General features: G+C 36.2%; 1 long non-coding RNA gene across 1 annotated transcript; it reads left to right on the plus strand.

Moving 5' to 3' along the window:
* Positions 1-7,048: 7,048 nt before the first annotated feature.
* On the plus strand, positions 7,049-10,088 carry LOC135746414 (uncharacterized). Its single transcript, XR_010531544.2, has 5 exons — positions 7,049-7,307; positions 8,822-8,878; positions 9,016-9,079; positions 9,367-9,428; positions 9,588-10,088. It is a non-coding gene; the product is annotated as an uncharacterized lncRNA (long non-coding RNA).
* The last annotated feature ends 7,833 nt before the right edge of the window (positions 10,089-17,921 follow it).

Consider the following 17,921-nt stretch of genomic DNA (forward strand, 5'->3'; position numbering starts at 1 on the left):
AAAACTAAACGTGCATAAAAACATAAAAAAATCATTTAAATAAGCGAAAAATCTTTTTTATGAGCTCAAAATGTGGAATATAATGTGCTATTGCTGAAAATTGCCCATCTCTAAAGGAGAATATTCATCTTTAAAATTAAAGAAACAAAAAAGTACTGATAAGCATTCTCAAATATATATATTCTGCAAGCACTCATTTATCCATAATGATGAAATTTATTTTTTAATAACATATTGTCGCTGTCGGGCAAAGATACTCTCTGGACACCAAGACCATGTCTATGGGTTCAAGAATAACAAAATATTGGCCATTTGAAACTCGAAAGTCATCACTTTATTTTGTCCCATTGTTTTCGATTTTGCGGGTGATAAAACTCCTGTGCGCGTCGTTCAAATTCATTGAAATTTCGTTCACTTGTAGTTTAGGAAGTATGTATAATACAATTTCAATAATGTTTTTACACTGCACATCGTCTGAGGAAATCCGAAGTTGCGTCGAGGGGAACCAAGCTGACAGCCGCGACAGCAGAGATTGTCACGTACCTACAAAAGGGTACCTGCAGCGATATCATTCTGGCTTGGTGGGATGTCAGCCAGCGAGAGTCCTCTGATTCTGACCTTGTTCTTTTACTCCTCAGAGTCTAAAACCAGGAGGGCATATTAAGTATTCATTGTATTTTCATTTTAACAGAGCAGCTATGGTTGCGCGTTTCACACACCTCTCCAAACCACGTTGTTAACACTATGCTTGTTCGACTTCATGCGGCGCCGCAAGAACCGACAGCCGGATGACGTCAGAGTACCGCGAGAATGATTCAAGAAATCATATTTCGCCTCGCTCTCGCGATACTGTGACGTCTTCCGGCTGTCGATTCTCGGGGCGCCGCATGAAGTCAAACAAGCCTATTGACAGCAGCAAAAGCTACGCATGCGCTTTTAACTTGTAAAACTCAAAGGTGTATGGGTAATGTAGTCTCTGCTCTCGGTGGGACGAATTAGGTAGCTTGCATTGTGAAGGGCGCTTTGAAAAGCGGCAGCGCAGCCAAAGGATTAAATTAAGCCTCTGATTTAAACAGATGTGCAAATGAGCGTTCTGGTACGCTAAAAGTATGTTCTGGGCGCAGGGAGAGGTGGTGGTACGCAAGAGCTATATTTGGAAGTGGCGGTACTGAGTACTGGCGCCTACCGGCCCACATTAAAGCACTGGCGGTAGCAAAGGTAGACGGCCCTTTGAAAAGCAAAAGAAAGCTGATAAAAATGAGAGACCTACACTGAAATAAATTGGAGTATTAGGCTACTTAACAAAATCTAAACATTTTTCACTCAGAAAAGGCTAGTAAATATAAACAAAATTATCAGCAGCTTTAACTTTATTACTTTTTTAATTTTAATTCACTCTTTGTTTCAGCGATGTTTATAAATATACTATATTTCTGCATTTTGATTACAAACTGTTCTACACTGAAAAGAAACTAATGTAATCTTCCTGATTTAATCACGTAAAACACGAGTCTAAACACAAGCACCACTTTTCTGAATGATGATAATCACAAACATCCCAGAGTTTGTAAACCAATTGTTTGTAAAACATATTTAATGCTAACTACTTAAAAATTCAGAAAATATATTTTACAGTGTATAAATAAAATGACATGAAGGAAGTTAATTCCAAAATGTAATTAATTGTACATGGTTTAGCTGCTTGTTTTAGCAGCTACCAGTGACACAGAGTCAAGAAATTAAAAACCACCCACCCCTAGGTCTGCCAATTCTTTGCCAACCCCCAATGCTAATCGATCACCTCATCATCAGGGAATCAAAAGAAAACCGGTTAATCCAGTTTTCACCAGCGTGTTGGGTTTTAATTTCAACCCTTTCAGTTTCTTTGTTAAAATGCAATTTAAGCAAATAGGCCTAATACATACGCTGTATGTTATTTTAAATGAATGTTTATAACTTATAAAATTAAGTGGATATCAGGTAACTTAATTTGACATATGTTGATATAACCTAGGCTCTCAAGTCCCACGCATTCACCATGAGACAGACGCATTTCTGTCAGTTCACACGCTCACACACCAAACCTTGTAAGCTATTTATCACGCTGAGAAGTAAAATAGAACTTTTCCTGCTATACAAATTAATAAAGGAGGTGCTGGTATACAGAGCATTTCTGTTGAGTTTAGCAGTACATTTTTTAGGTGTGGTCAACTTTACGCAGTGCCACAAGAACCGACAAGCAGATGACATCAGAGTACCACGAGAAATAAAGCGGAGGAGGTTGGTTTTAAATCGCCCTCGCGGTACTCTGATGTCATCCACTCATGTTTGAGTCTGTATCAGATGAAATCAGTTGTCCGAAACTACACAGAATTTTTTTTTGTTATGAAACATGTTCAATGGTTACAGTGCCTCATGGTGGGGTTGAACCCCTGGTTCAGTTTACCCCATCTGGTTCACTTTGCCACACAGCCACCGTTTTGGGAAACTGCCTAGCTTAGTAATTCAGGCTAATCTTTAGCTAAATCATTCACATATTTTTGTACATTAGCCTATCACCAATATTTATGGTATGAATATTTAGACCTGGATAAATCTACTTTAACATAACAGCCTTTATACCTCTTATGTATAAATTTTACTTTGATAGGATAAAAACTGTTTTTTTGTTAAAAAAAATCATAATTTAATCATAACTCTTTAATTTGTCCTTCTCTTTAACATAGCCAAATATACATTATGGTTGCTACCTGTATTTGTGGTCACACGGCTACAAATCTGTATGGTTGCCTAGATAAAGGGGGTGGGTCAACTTACCCACTGGCTCACTTTGCCCCACTCTCCCCTACTTGGTATTGAGAAACGGGCATTGTTTATCGAAGCCGGAGCGCGAGCTACAAACTACAGAGCGAGTGCGCGGGTGCACAATGGTGAAAGAGCAACACACGATGTAAATAATTATACCAGTGCTCGCAGTACAGACGCTTTATATTTTAGTGTACTGCGTACCTTCACTTTCTTTTGCGTGCCACCACTTCTCATGTTGCTGGTACTTTGCCTTAAAGAGTCAAAGGGCGTTTCTATGTAGCGCTGCGCAGACAGTTCGGCAACGAAGACATCAAAGTACCGCGGGAGCAAGTCGAAATGTTACAAATGGTCCGAATTTACCTTTGCTCCCGCGGTACTCTGATGTCATACGCCGACCAGTCAGCGCCGCACCATAAAGTCGAACACACAAAGCGTCAAGGCAGGGCCGCTGGAAGTCATTTTGAACAGGGGGTGCTGTGAATTTTTTTTTTAACCAAAAAACCTATGAGCCTATAGGCCTATTTAAAATACATTTTAAAAATAAATACATTGAGATTTACTACTTTATTGTCATATACACTTCAGGGCACACAGCCAGGGTCTGAAACACACAGACATCATCAGTTCTCAGATGAATATGCGCTATAAATCAGAAGCAAAAATACTTACCAGGGGGAATTACTTTCGTAACAATTTACATACAACATATAATATTATAACGACATATAATATTAATTAAACTTCACAGTTTTCAATGTCCATGCGGACGAACATATTTTACTTTCGTTTTTAAGTTAAGATTACACGTCGATTAACAGATGTAAAATATTCTCACATTAACATACCTAGTATATTTTTATATAGATCTTTTTTTACTAAATAGTACTATTACTGTCTTTTTACAACTTATAAATAATTCATAATTTGAACAAAAATAATAATGGGTTTAGTTCTGATATTGTATACTTTTATAAAGAAAAACATGGTGTATAATTACATTTTTAGAATAGGCTTTATATAAGGTTTGTACTGTAAAAATACTTTATTTGTTACAAACAAAAGATAAAGAATTTACAAACGTGTGGAGAGCCATTTCAGCACTTGGACAGCGAAATGTTTTTTTTAAAAGCATTATTTAAAATGTTTTCTCATCTCACCATATCTACAGGTGCAGAGTCATTATATACAATAAATCTGTTGGGTAGCATTTAAAAAAAAAACATTTAAAAGTAGATGCATTTGTTTAAAGCAAAGCATTTATTTACTTAGCTACAGATGAAGCAGCTCTTTGCGCCTTCTAACGTCTCATAATTGGTCATCATTTATGTCCAAGAGACTCAATAATAATCTGTTACATTTTAATCCTTTTATTTTTTATATTAAAAAGCGTTTTTGTGCTGCTGCGCATCCATGTAATAAACAAACCCGCGTTGTCATTCCGTTAATACGCATATATTATCAACGCGCTCTTTACTCGAGCAGAAAAAAATCGCCTCGCGAATTGCGCCGGTTGTATAATAGAGATTCCAAAGTCTCTCATGAGCTAGAGGACGAATGTCCAGGGAGTTCAGTATTTCTGTGTGGGCATGCATCAGGGAAAGGTGTGTGAGTCTTTTCTGGGTCATGGTGCTGCATACCAATGTCTTCAAAAGACGCAAGGCAAAGAAAGTGCGCTCGGATGAGGCCACGGATAGGCACAGTAATGAAATTAAAATCCAAAATACACGTAATAACCTACGTGTGTCAAAAATAATTTCCTAAAATATTCATAAGTAATATATCAATTGTGCAAAATATTTTTACTTAAAAAAATATATTTCTCGCCTTCTCGCGACCATGCGTCAAGGTCTGGAGGAAAATGATACCTGCCCGGATCCCACCCACGCATCTGCAGTTATATACATTTTACAAAACCAGTATTCATTAGATTTTAAGAACTTTTGCCACTTTTAAAACTGTAAAACTAAATAAAAAAGATATCATATGCCGAATGAGCATGTAAGCATATGTTTTCTTGTTCGCTCCACGCAACACGGGTTTAAACGCCGTTTTTTTTTCTAAAGAATAATGTTTACACTTTATTGGTGGTGGTTGAGAATAATTTATATGGCTTGCAGAATAATGGTTATTGCATTTTAGCGCAATATAAATGTATCATATTGTTATTCTTAAATTAAAGAATACCAATATATTTTTTACAACATTTTTAACTTTAAAACATACATATAAAGATGCTTTGTACAATAGCTTTGCTTCTGACAACAATTTTCTGTAATAAATCAGTAAATGAATCACAAAATGTGTTGAAAGTGGCGAATAAAATGCTTGTCAATTCAAACAAAGGTGTATAAAACCGCTTTAATTAACAATAACTAAACTGTGCTCTTTTGCATACCTCTACTTTTCTCATGTCTTTCTTTATACCACCTTTATTTTTTTTTTAATCTTGCCACTTTTAGAAATAATTTGTTTGCATTTTTTGTATACTGCACACTTTATTTGCATCAACTATACCCATAATAACATTTTCTACGTTTTTCTTTCAATAAAAATAAACATATTTATTATTGTCTTAACTTAAAACTTTGTTTTTTAATTTATAAATTAGATTTTATATAAAAAGTTTTAAAAGTGTTGACTGCGAACGTCTGAGATAAAATATCTGGAAGGACAATAATAACAAGGATAATATACGCCTATAATATATGTACATTTTTAATTAAAATGTCTGTTCTATTTCTAGCCATTTATTTTGTTTTGACCAACTAAAAAATACATAAGTGACATTAAGAGATTTTATAAAGTTACTTAAATCCATTATTTTAGTAATATATTTACAAAGCCACTGAATAATATTTTTATTGTTATGAATAACGGCTGAAAGGATTAAAAAAAATCATAGCACTGACTGCCTATATGCGCAAGAAAGGTATTATTAAAGTTTTAAATATGTAAAACTAAATTAAGATATCATATGCCCACTGTACAGTATGTAAGCACAGGCCCATGTTTTCTTGTTCGCTCTGCGTGGGTTTAAACGCCATTTTTCTAAAGAATATTTTTTTAACTTTATTGGTGGTGGTTGAGAAGAATTCCTCTTTCCATATGTAAAGCAATTTAGCGCAATATACGTGTCATATTATTGTTCTTAATATATTAAGAACAATAATACTAATATATTTTTACAACATTGTTAACTTTAAAACATGTATTTTTATACCACATGAATCTCTTTAAAATATTAATACTTTTAGAAAAACGGACATAATTATTAATATTATGAACAAACAATGAAACGGTGTCAAAATTCGACAACACAAATAATTAAGATATTCATTGTAAATAGAGTTAAGTGTATTAGGCTCACACTAAATTCTTTGTTGCACTTAGTATAAATGCCCATTGCACGTACAGTCATCTTAATATATGTATGCGCTGTTATGCTGGCAAGAAGGGGTTGACGTCACTTTGCTGTTTTAATAGAAATATTAAATATTCAGCAATGCCCTTATTAACTTCTGGAAACAACCGCAATGACAACGCATATAAAAATTTAGTTTTTCATGCGACACCTGGTGGATTTTCTGTGAAGCGAAACACATTAAGGGAAAAGGGAAAGTAGCCCCCCCGAAAACACTTGCAGAATTCTGCGTGACTCCGCGAGACGATTTGGCGAATGCCGCGGGAGAAAACGCGCGTTTTTAAAGGCCACATCTGTACCAGCAATACATCAGTTACAACCTTACTATAGTGATTGTATTTACTAGCTGCTGACCTCATATTATTTTTGCTTCAAAAGTGCATAACTCACCTGTAAAAATCATCAAACAATTCCATAACTGTTTCTTAGTTATAAAAAAGCTTTTTGTTTTACTAACTTTTTGTTTTTGCACTTTAATTGTAAAGATGTTCCTACAATAAAAAACAACTTTTGAGATTTATATTCCCCTGAACTATACTAGAAACCTCTCCCCGCTGTAAAAAAAAGTAACTTTTACTCTGAATATTTTTAGACCAGTAACTTTACTTTTACTTAAAGCAACACTATGTAGTTTCCATGTAAAAATGACTTACAGCTCCCCCATGTGGTTGAAAAGCTCAAAAGTGCCTGGTATCAGACACTCTTCTGCAGGCAGGGGGAGGGGCGGGGCTGTGTTTCCTACCCTCCACCGCCACTTTCAGAGTGTGCTTGTAGCACACTGTTAGATGTCACTGTAGATTTAGCAGTACATTACTGTAAAAATCCACAGTACTATACTGTATGTATACATTACAGTACAGTACTGCAGTTCATAATGCATTCTGGGTAAATTTGTTTGAGCGGGAAAATTTTACAGTATATTTTGGTCTCGATGTAACCTTGCTGTAGCCATTGCTGTAATGTGCCAGGTGTACTTGCAATAATGAGAAAAAGTGCGCCAGAGTCAAATCACACAGAGGGAGAGAGAGCACAACTCCTGGCTGCAGCTGAAGGAGGATGATTGATTTCTGGCAGTTCGGTAAGTTTGAAATATTTCTGTTTCATGAAAACTTAATTTTTAGTTTAAGAATGTTGTCAATAGTTTGTCACAATATTGTTTTAAACGTGCAATGAGAGAAAAAAACGGTCGCCAACAAAGTTTCAATCTCCCTCAGAAAGTAAGCTAACGTTACACACAGATGTCTACCGCTGCTTTAACTCGCTTTACACCTTTTTTTAATGAATATAGGGTTGTTTTAACTAAATTATGAGGGTTTTGGTGAGTTTATATTGTGATGAAAGTGTGGTGACAATGAAACTATTTTTAACGAAATGGACAAAGACAACCCGCCAGCGCGGTCTTGCGGTCCCAGCATAACGGTCGTTTATCTCGGCGTTTCATCCGTTCAGTTAGCGTCAGAGAAAAGTATTAAGTTCGACTGTTTGGTAAGGCTGTGGTTGTAAACAGACAGGACTTGACACGCCGTACACAGCATACCGAACTCCTCCACAGAAGTGAAAACAAGAAACCTCATATTTAACTGGATACATGCATCGAACTCATCGCAGCTTTAACTTCGACCAAATATCATTCAGACCTGGGCTCATCTTAATATCAGATGAATGAAAGGGATTGCCGCGCTTATTGTTGTTGTTATTATATTACGGTATATCAGCAAAAGCAGAGAATATCTTCTCTAAAGCGTTTTACACGTCCAGTAAGTTGTCCAATACATTTTTATGGCATATTGTTTCCACCACTTATATGCATTACACGCTGTATATAAGTTTCCAAAACACATCAAATCAATGCACGAAAAGAGAATGGGCTCCGCATTTACGTACCTTTGTCTTCTCGTCTCTGTCATCTGATCCTTCATCTTTGGATGTAAAATAGTCCATAATAACATCGTGTAGGAAACTGGCATCACCAGGATTGCTCAGATTTAGGCGATCATGTTTATCTTTAAAGTGAGCAGCTAGCTACTAACTTGTTAAAAAACTTTGCGTGAAATAGCGTGTTACACCGCAGCCGGTCCGGGTTAAACATTAGGGGAAGTCTTTTTACCTTGTCACTATAAATCGCTATTTTCTGCACTAAACGAGACATTTTCAGAGATTTTCTGTAGACAAGATGTTATAGAATAATAATTTTAAAAAGACTTATTTAGATATTTATATATAATATATAATATAACAACTAATATATATATATATATATATATATATATATATAATATTTATATATTTGTTTTACAACTGACTTAACACTTACAGTAATGTTTTATTTGTTAGCATAGCATGATATTAGATTTAAACACTTAATACATTTTTAAATCAATCACTTTGTCTCTGCACAATGAACATTATCAAATATTATTAATGTTGTAAAATATATTGTTCATTGTTAGTTCGTATTAGCTAAGGCATTACCAAATGTTAAGGAATAAACTCTTATAGTAAAGTGTTACTAAATTTTCTTTTACCATTTCCTTCACAATGTCTACTTATTTCTATGGCTAACAGATTTTGTAACATTTGTCTTTTTTACAGTCTTACCATTGCTTGTAAGCTGGATTGGGTAAGATGGATCATCTTTAAAGGCACCAGGCAAGTACATGATGTACAGTTACAAGTCATGTATTTTTTCGACTGCAATATTAAATGCTTTCACGTCACATGTAAAAGTACACAGGAATGTGCTGATCACTTTTTGTAGTTTACCTGAGTGTCATTGCACTTTTCAGGAGTTAAGGCAGATGTGGAGGCACAACGGGTGATACCAGACACACACCAAGCACATTATGTTCGGTAAGTTTGTACTTTACCACTACAGCTTCTTTAAATACCCATGTATACACTCATTCACAATTCCCACACACAACACTGTAACACGACCATACACAACATGTACACAATTGTCTTAGTTTGCCATGTAGAAATATACAAACAGAAATATTCAGACTTTGGTTATAAGAAATTTAATTTAATAATTGTATTTATTTAGCAGAGGTGTCCCTGGACTTTATTGACAAAAGATTTTGTTTTCAGAATAAAAAGTTGTGTCCAAATCAGTAACAATTGTACTTTCTGTTCAGGACATTCAATCATGACAGGATCCAGGTGGATGCTGTCCATTGATGAAAGAGTTTGTTCAGCGGTAAGTGAATCTTCTGTATTTTAGTGAAATTAGGTGTGGAACAGTAGAATAAGAGCAAAAGGTTTCAGAATAGGAGTAAATTCAAGGCTGAGTTTAATTTTTTAAGAATCTTTTTCTATCTTATATTTGTTGACTTAATGTTTATGATATTTCTAACAGGTTTCTGGATAGAATTAATTCCAAAGATGGGAAAAAGTGCACATCCAGACAAGGAGCAAGCAAAAAGACAAGGAACTTGGTGCAGAGAAAAGCTGTGGCGATTAACCCCCATGTGAACAGCTTCATGCAGTCCCTGATTGAGTTCGAATGGACGACTTCAAAGTAAAGGCCACTGTGGTCTGTCTGCCACAGTTTAATGCATTTATTTTTAGTGTTAAATGAAATTTAAGTAGAATATTTAAAACTATGGGCCAGTGTTCTTTTTACCACAGTGAAATGTTACCTTTTAGTCGATGATGGACTTTAAACTGAAAACTTCAAACTATGGACCAGTGTTCTATTTGCCAGAGTTAAATATGTTACAGCAGGGGTCTCCAAACTTGTTTATACTTGTTGATTTTATTTTATGTTACTTGATTATATGTTTATTATTGTTTAAAATCTTGTTTTAAATATGTTTGTTTCAATTAAATGTTTTTTTAAATAAAATTTTGATACATACATTGCTTTGATTGCCTTTTAATTCATTATGTTTTAATTTAGCATTTTTACCATATTAATAACTATAGATTTAAACCTAAATCTCTAGCTATTTTATATAATATTATTGTATTAACTGTAATAAGTAATAAATAGTATTTATGGGTCAATATAGACATTACAGTAAATTACTGTAAAAATAGACTACTGTAATAAAATATTGTAAAATTACAGTACAGTACTGCTTTGTAACTATACAGTACTAGTTTGTGTACTGTAAAATGGTATTACAGTACAGTACTGTAAAACCAAAATACAGTAACTTACTGGCAACCGTGCTGCCAGTACCGTACTGTAAAAATACAGGGAAATCGTTAACAGTGCAGCTATGAGGCTGCTCAGGTTGCATCAACAGTACAATTTGTCCAGTTAAAAGTTGTTCTATCACTGAAATAATTTTAGAGACATTATTTAAAGGTAAAAAACTACATAGTGTTGCTTTAAGTAAAATATTATTAAAGTAACTTTACTTTTACTTAAGTAGAATATTTTTTTACTCTTTCCACCTCTGCATTCATGTGTATTAAAATTAAATTTGCGTCCGTTCATAGAGAAAGAGAAACGTTTTATATCTGTACACATTTCCTTGCAAGTAAAATTTTGCGTGTATTATTGGTGTCCCCTTCAAAAATTGTTCTTGAAAAATGTTGTTTATTGTCCCCCCCAACATTCAGATGAAATTTTCGCCCCTGTACTGCTTGTATTGTATAGTATGGTGTATAACAGGTTTATTAATTTGAGGTCTGCATCTGTCTAACCGCATTTCTGCTGGTGTTTGCCCATTGAGCACAGGAGTCATTAGGAATGGTTTTAAAGGATATCCTGAATCTCCTAGCAGCCAACCATCTTGTACACCAGGGGTTCTCAAAGTTTACATTCAGAGGTCCAAATCTGAATTCCCATAATTTTCATAGGTCCGGAAAAACTTTATGTAAATCATTTGTTTATATAACAAATCAAAACAAATACTTTGGGAAAAACATAAGTGTATTTTGCATTTAAAGTAAAAAATTTTTTTTAAATAAACACAAGAAATATGCCAAAAGTAACCAGGTGCAAAATACAGAGCAACCTAATTAGAGAAATGGCACAGTTTGTTCTCCATCATATGCATAAAACATGGCAAAAAAAAGTGTGGTTGGTAGGAAGAGACACTGACCAAAATTAGGGGTGCACCTATAAATTGGCTGATGATGCTTGCTATGCTTCTCAATGAATTACGGTGAAATGCCGCTACATCCAAAAGCCAGGGGGCGCTCTTGGGCAGAAACTTAATATGTGCTGCAGACGAAGAACAGGGTTTATACAGAAATCCTTAAGTTAAATTTACTACTTTTTACTACCTTTTTTACTACCTTCAGAATATTTTTTAAAACCATCACGACACTGAATTGCAAGTGTTAATCAGCGACCTTTCTATTATTTACACAGATTTTGACATATATAACATACAAAAAAGAATTAAAAGTGAAAAAAATTCTTCTGACTGAAATATTTTTCAGGCCAAGTCATATTCCTTTACCTAACACTTTATGTAGGCGAGACCAATAGCATTTTAAGGGGAGATTTTTTTTTCTGATGTGCTAGTTCATGCGCAATGTTTCTGCTGTTTACTTTCTCCTAAGACCTAAATGGTCGTGTTTATATGAGGATATTTGCAAAGACTGGATTTTTGAGGCATATTTGTTATTTAAGGCCAATAAAGCGGCAAAAATACGTACAACACAAGCTCAATGAGAAACGAATGCGCGCCTAGCCTGCTCCTCTGACACAGAAACAGCGGACGCACTGTTGTTTGTGTTTGAATGGCTTAAAATCACTTGTTTTTAACCGGTTGTGCTTAAATATATGTACAAATGTTACGTTTTTGTGACCACACGTAAATGCAACTGCAAGAACCGACAGGTGGATGACATCAAAGTCCCGCGAGAGCGTTTCGGAAGCAGTCTCCTCTTATGATTCCTCGTCAATCGCTCTCAAGGGATTTGGATGTCATCTGCCTTTTGGTTGTTGTGGCGCCACATGAAGTTTACCCATGAGTTAAACAAACCCGTTGTACCAGCCACTGGCTATATCAGCATAGCATTAAAAAGCGTGCTGCGGATGATCAGTAACGTGAGAAATCATTTACCCCCAAAATACAGGACCTCTTACGTTAGTCATACTGTGCAAAGACACGCAACTACCTGTTTGGTTTTCTTAGCCCACGCAAATGAAAGGCTTGCCAATCTTCATCATTTCGCTAAGCCAAGTCAATCGTCTTTTACACCTTTATCGATCTTCAAAACATCGGAGCCTTCCTGCATTATAAGTTTGACCATGCTAGCTGAAATAAAGTTTTACCTCAGCTTAACGTGATACAGTCAGAAAACCCGGAGTGGATCCGGTCCGTAGTGATTACAGAATGCTTACAGCGGAGAGAGGAACGTGATTTGGCTCCACTCCAGGCTTTGATCACATCCCAGAGACGAAAGATCTTTGATTATTTGCCCAGATATGCAGGTGATTTGAACTAATTTCCAGGCATCATAACATTACAAAAGGCAATCGAAAATTTACTACCTCGTCAGATGACGCTTACTACTTTTTACTACTTTTTACTGGCCATAATTTGGCATAATTTAATTTACTACCTTTTACTACCTTTTACAACCCCGCGGAAACCCTGAAGAACCAGACACACGGAGCTCCAGGAAATGGCTTAAGGATACATTTATATTTCTGTTCTTCAAACCTTTTCAGGTATTTTCATGATAATAAAGAATATGTATAAGATTATGTTTGACGAGTGTTGCTTTTTTAAATGCATGTTTTAAACGACTCAAACCAACAGTGACTGGTAAGGACTGATCAAAAGCCGTAGTACATGAAGTAGCTGTGCATAATATCTGGGTGTGATGGCTACAGCGTCACACAGGAAATTTTTAAATAACTTGTTTTATTTTTGGACCAGGAATACTCTTAAATCTAAAAAGAAAAAAAAACTAAACGAATGGTTTACAAGTTTAATACTGTATGCATTTGTAAAATAGCAAATGCACACATTTAATCAATCACATAGAAATGAATGCACTTGTAATATGAAGTGGACGCGGTCCGGATCAAGTTGCCGTCGGGTCCGGATCCGGACCGGAGTCCGGACTTTGAGAACCCCTGTTGTACACTTTCCTTCAGATATGCACTAATGTCACTAGAATAATAATGTTTTTTTGTGTGTGTGTTGAGAACAGTTGACAGAAAGGTGATAATAATGGTATGTTATCTTGATCACAAAACAAAATATGTTCAATTATATTTTTTAATAGAATTAATAAAAAAGTAGTATTAGTGTTTATTAAAGTAAATAAATCTGTAAAGTAATGCTAACCTACCTTGTATTAAAAATGAAGGAATCATCTGTTGACCCAGACCACTTTGCTACTATATGTCTTATGATCATATTGTGAACCCCTATGGCCTGTACATTGAGAGCATGATACCCTTTTCGGGAGACATACGCTGCCTCATTTTCGCCACTAGGGGCCTTCATTGGAAAGAGTGACCCATCCACGAGTCCTATAACCCATGCTCGCTCTGCTCGCTCGGTCTTGATAGTGGAAAGCTCCTCTCTGCTTGGAATCCTAATGTACAACCCCAAATCAGAAAAAGTTGGGACATTGTAGACATTTTGAGTAAAAAAGGAATGGAATAATTTTCAAATCTTTTATTTTTACTTAAGTAAAATATTATTAAAGTAACTTTACTTTTACTTAAGTAGAATATTTTATTACTCTTTCCACCTCTGCATTCATGTGTATTAAAATTAAGTTTGCGTCCATTCATAGAGAAAGAGAAACGTTTTATATCTGTACACATTTCCTTGCAAGTAAAATTTTGCCTGTATTACAGTTTTTTACAATCACTTTGCTACTATTTTCAGAACATTGATGTCATTTTTCACAACTCTAGACACAAAACTCACAACCAAAGATCAAAATGCACATTTTTCAAAACTCTTAACTCTTTTCTCAATTGCTTGGATACAATACACATAAAACTTGGATCATTTGTTCATTCAACCAAAATCACATGTTCAATATGACACAACTTAACATCAAAGTACTACTGTTTCAAAAGGCTATTCACACATCACATTTCAAATAAGTGTCTATTCATTTTCTTACAATGATCTAACTATCAATCAATACAACTGCCCAAAATGATAAGTAACTGTTGCATTACTCTTGAAGCATAGCTTTTATGGAAATTGTTGAACAATTGAGTCCATATTTAGGATGTTTCAGGATAGATCATTTGACACCAATTAGGCTACCACAGAATTTCACCCAGATGGAATACATTATCTATGGATGTCATATTTCATTCTTTATCAGATATGGCTTCTATGGTCCCATGTACCTCTTTTACAGAACACATTTTCATATTCAACATTACTGTATGCAAGATGTCACTCTTTGCTTTTGTGGTTTTAACGAGTTAATTGCTGCTCATTACTGCTGATTGATTTCACATATTTGAACACATATATAAGTAAGATGAGTGGTATGTAGTAGCCTACTCATCATAGTGAGGACATGGAGCCAGAAGTGGAAGGTGAAAGGCTAGGATTACATGGTGGTGAAAGGAATAGAAGGGGGCAAGCACCCCGTCTGAGAGGTGGCCGTGGGTCTCGTCATAGAGGAGGGCTTAGGCGTCACCAGAGAGGTGGGCATGGGCCTCGTCTGAGAGGTGGGCATGGGCCTCGTTTGAGAGGTGTGGGTGAACGTGGAAGAGGACAAAACCACAGACCTAGACAACGGCAGCAACAGCAAAGGGTTTCGAATGAAATCAGAGCGATGGTTGTAGACTACGTCATAAATCATGGCATGACAATGAATGTAGCAGCTACGATGTTTCAACCAAACCTCAGAAGATCATCTGTGTCCTCAATCATCAGAACTTTCCGCAATGAAAACCGGTAAGTCTTCAGAATCAACTACACTTTAAGCTATTTGAAACTGTTGCAGTGAATTAGGGCATACAGTAGGCAGTGTGTGTAGCACAGAGTGTAATGTGAATTCTCTAAATTTGTTCTTACTGTGACTTTCTCCCTGCAGAATAGAGACTAGGCCAAATAGGGGAGGCAGAAGCAAAATTCTGACTGACCAACAAGAGCAGGCTGTGGTCAATATGGTTCGGGCCAGAAATGATATTCGCCTTAGGGAAATTCGGCAGCACATCTTGGACAATGAAGACGTATTCAGAAATGTGGAAGCCACAAGTTTGCCGACTATTGCACAGGTGCTGAAAAGACATCAGGTGTCTTTAAAACAACTATACCATGTGCCTTTTGAAAGAAATACAGAGAGAGTGAAGCAACTGAGGAATGAGTATGTTCAGGTATGACCAATTTGCCTGGTTTTGGGGGAGAAAACATCCCCAAACATTCAATGTCATTGTAATCAGTAATGTTTTTTGCCTTTTTAGAGGGTGATGGAGCTGGATGCTGATGAAAACCATCACAAATCCTTATTTTTGGATGAGGCAGGCTTTAACCTAGCCAAGACAAGGAGGAGAGGTCGGAATGTAATTGGCCAGCGGGCAACCGTCACAGTACCTGGACAACGTGGAGCTAATATCACCATGTGTGCAGCTATATCCGAAGATGGAGTGGTTGGACGCAGACCTCGTATTGGGTCATATAATGCAGCTCTCCTCATAGCCTTCCTTGAAGAGCTAAATCAGGTCTGTAGAGCTGATGGTGTGACCTATGTAGTAGTTTGGGATAATGTTCAGTTTCATCATGCTGGAATGGTCCAAGCATGGTTTCAGGCCCATCCACAATTTCGCACCCTGTATTTACCTCCATACTCCCCCTTCCTTAATCCAATTGAGGAGTTTTTCTCCACATGGAGGTGGAAGGTCTATGATAGGCACCCTCACGAACAAGCCACTCTTCTCCAGGCCATGGATGATGCATGCAATGACATCACAGCAGATCAGTGTCAGGCCTGGATTCGCCATGCCAGAAGTGTTATGGGAATGAAGGACTCAAATGCAGGGATAGCAGAAAAATGTCACAGTTTATTAATGCGGCCACAGGCAAATGATAACGGCACCAATAAAGACACAGATGAACAGAAAAATATCCAGGTGGCTGGAGAACGATAACTTAATAGTCCTCTGTGGCAGAGCAGAACGAAAAGGGCAGCGGGGTTCACAAGGCGCCCGGAGAGAGCGAGAGGAGACCGATGCCAGCCAGCAGCACCACACAGGTACAATACAAGTCTCTCTCGAGCCACAATTCTGTGTATGACAAATAAACGCAGGGGGTAATTCCAACAGCAACAAAGTAATCCTCACACACGAGACAGGACAGGACAGGACAGGACAGGAAATGGTAGATATAAATCCAGTACAGAAACGAACACGTCTGCATAGCTTAACAATCTGACAAAGGACAAAGACAGGGCACGATAGATAAAGCCTGGGTAAATGAGAGAAGATGAGGAACAGGTGGAGAGAGAGAGTGGAAACAGCTGCGGCTGAGAGTAATGAGAGCGGGCAATGTGTGTGTGTGTGTATGAATGTGTGTGTGAGTGTGTGTGTGTGTGTGTGTGTGTGAGAATGTAGAGAAAGAGAGAGAAAGAAACTGGGCCATGACAAGAAGATTCTTTCAAAGATGTTTAGCGAATGAAAACATCCATTGTGATGTAGATGAGAACCTGTGGCCAAATCCACAAGACCGGGTTGATGGAAACATAGACGCATAGTGCAGTGAGAACCACTTACTGTAAATTTGCAGTATACTGTATTGTTGTTGTTTTCTTTTTTTTAATTCTATGTAATGTTGTGATTTATTTCAGTGAATTCCACAATACAGTATTTCAATGAAACCACTGTGTCTGTACTATTCTCTCCAGTCTCCAGTAAAATAATGAAACCTAAGTCACATATTTTGTAAAACTATATTTAATGATTGTACAAACAATGATTTAGTGAAACTATCAGTTGCTTGTGTGTGGGTGATCTATAGTTATGTTTCCATGGTATTTCACAGTAAATTTGTGTTTTGAAACAATGATTGTGCAAGTGCAAGATGTCTTTAAAGATGTGAATGCACAATGCAATGTTTTGAACACTAGACAGCCTGTGTTACAAGTGATTACCGTTTTGAGTTTTGTGTCTAGAGTTTTGAAAAATGACATGAAGGTTCTGTTATTAGTGCAAAAATGATTGTAAAAAACTGTATTGGTGTCCCCTTCAAAAATTGTTCTTGAAAAATGTTTATTGTCCCCCCCAACATTTAGATGAAATTTTAGCCTCTGACAGGCTTTTTTATACCCAATCATGTTGCCAATTGACCTAATAAGTATACTAGTATATACCTAAATTTATACCAAACAAATATAGCACCTGACCAATTTCACAAAGCTGTCTAACAAAGAGAAACATTACATCAAAATACAACATTCAATTTAAGTTTTATAGGTCCGCCTAATAAAACAATTATTTAAACAAACACTTTAGTCATTTGAACACAGAATATCAAGGCATAGATAAAAAATCAGAACAAAGGTATCTTTAGTAAGGGATAATGTATAGGCAGCAGCACTGTAAAAAATACTTTGCTGCCTTAAAATTTTTTGTTGAATCAACTCAGATTTACAAGTCATTTCAACTTACTATTATTTATCTTGACTAGAGATGAGTTGTTATAACTTCAGGTGAGTTGTTATAACTGATAAATTTAAGTTGACTTTTCTCAACTATATTTTATAAGTTGTGACAACTAATTTCTGTTGACATGACTTG

The sequence above is a fragment of the Paramisgurnus dabryanus genome, chromosome 9 (genome assembly GCF_030506205.2).
Source record: "Paramisgurnus dabryanus chromosome 9, PD_genome_1.1, whole genome shotgun sequence".
Lineage (NCBI taxonomy): Eukaryota > Metazoa > Chordata > Actinopteri > Cypriniformes > Cobitidae > Paramisgurnus > Paramisgurnus dabryanus.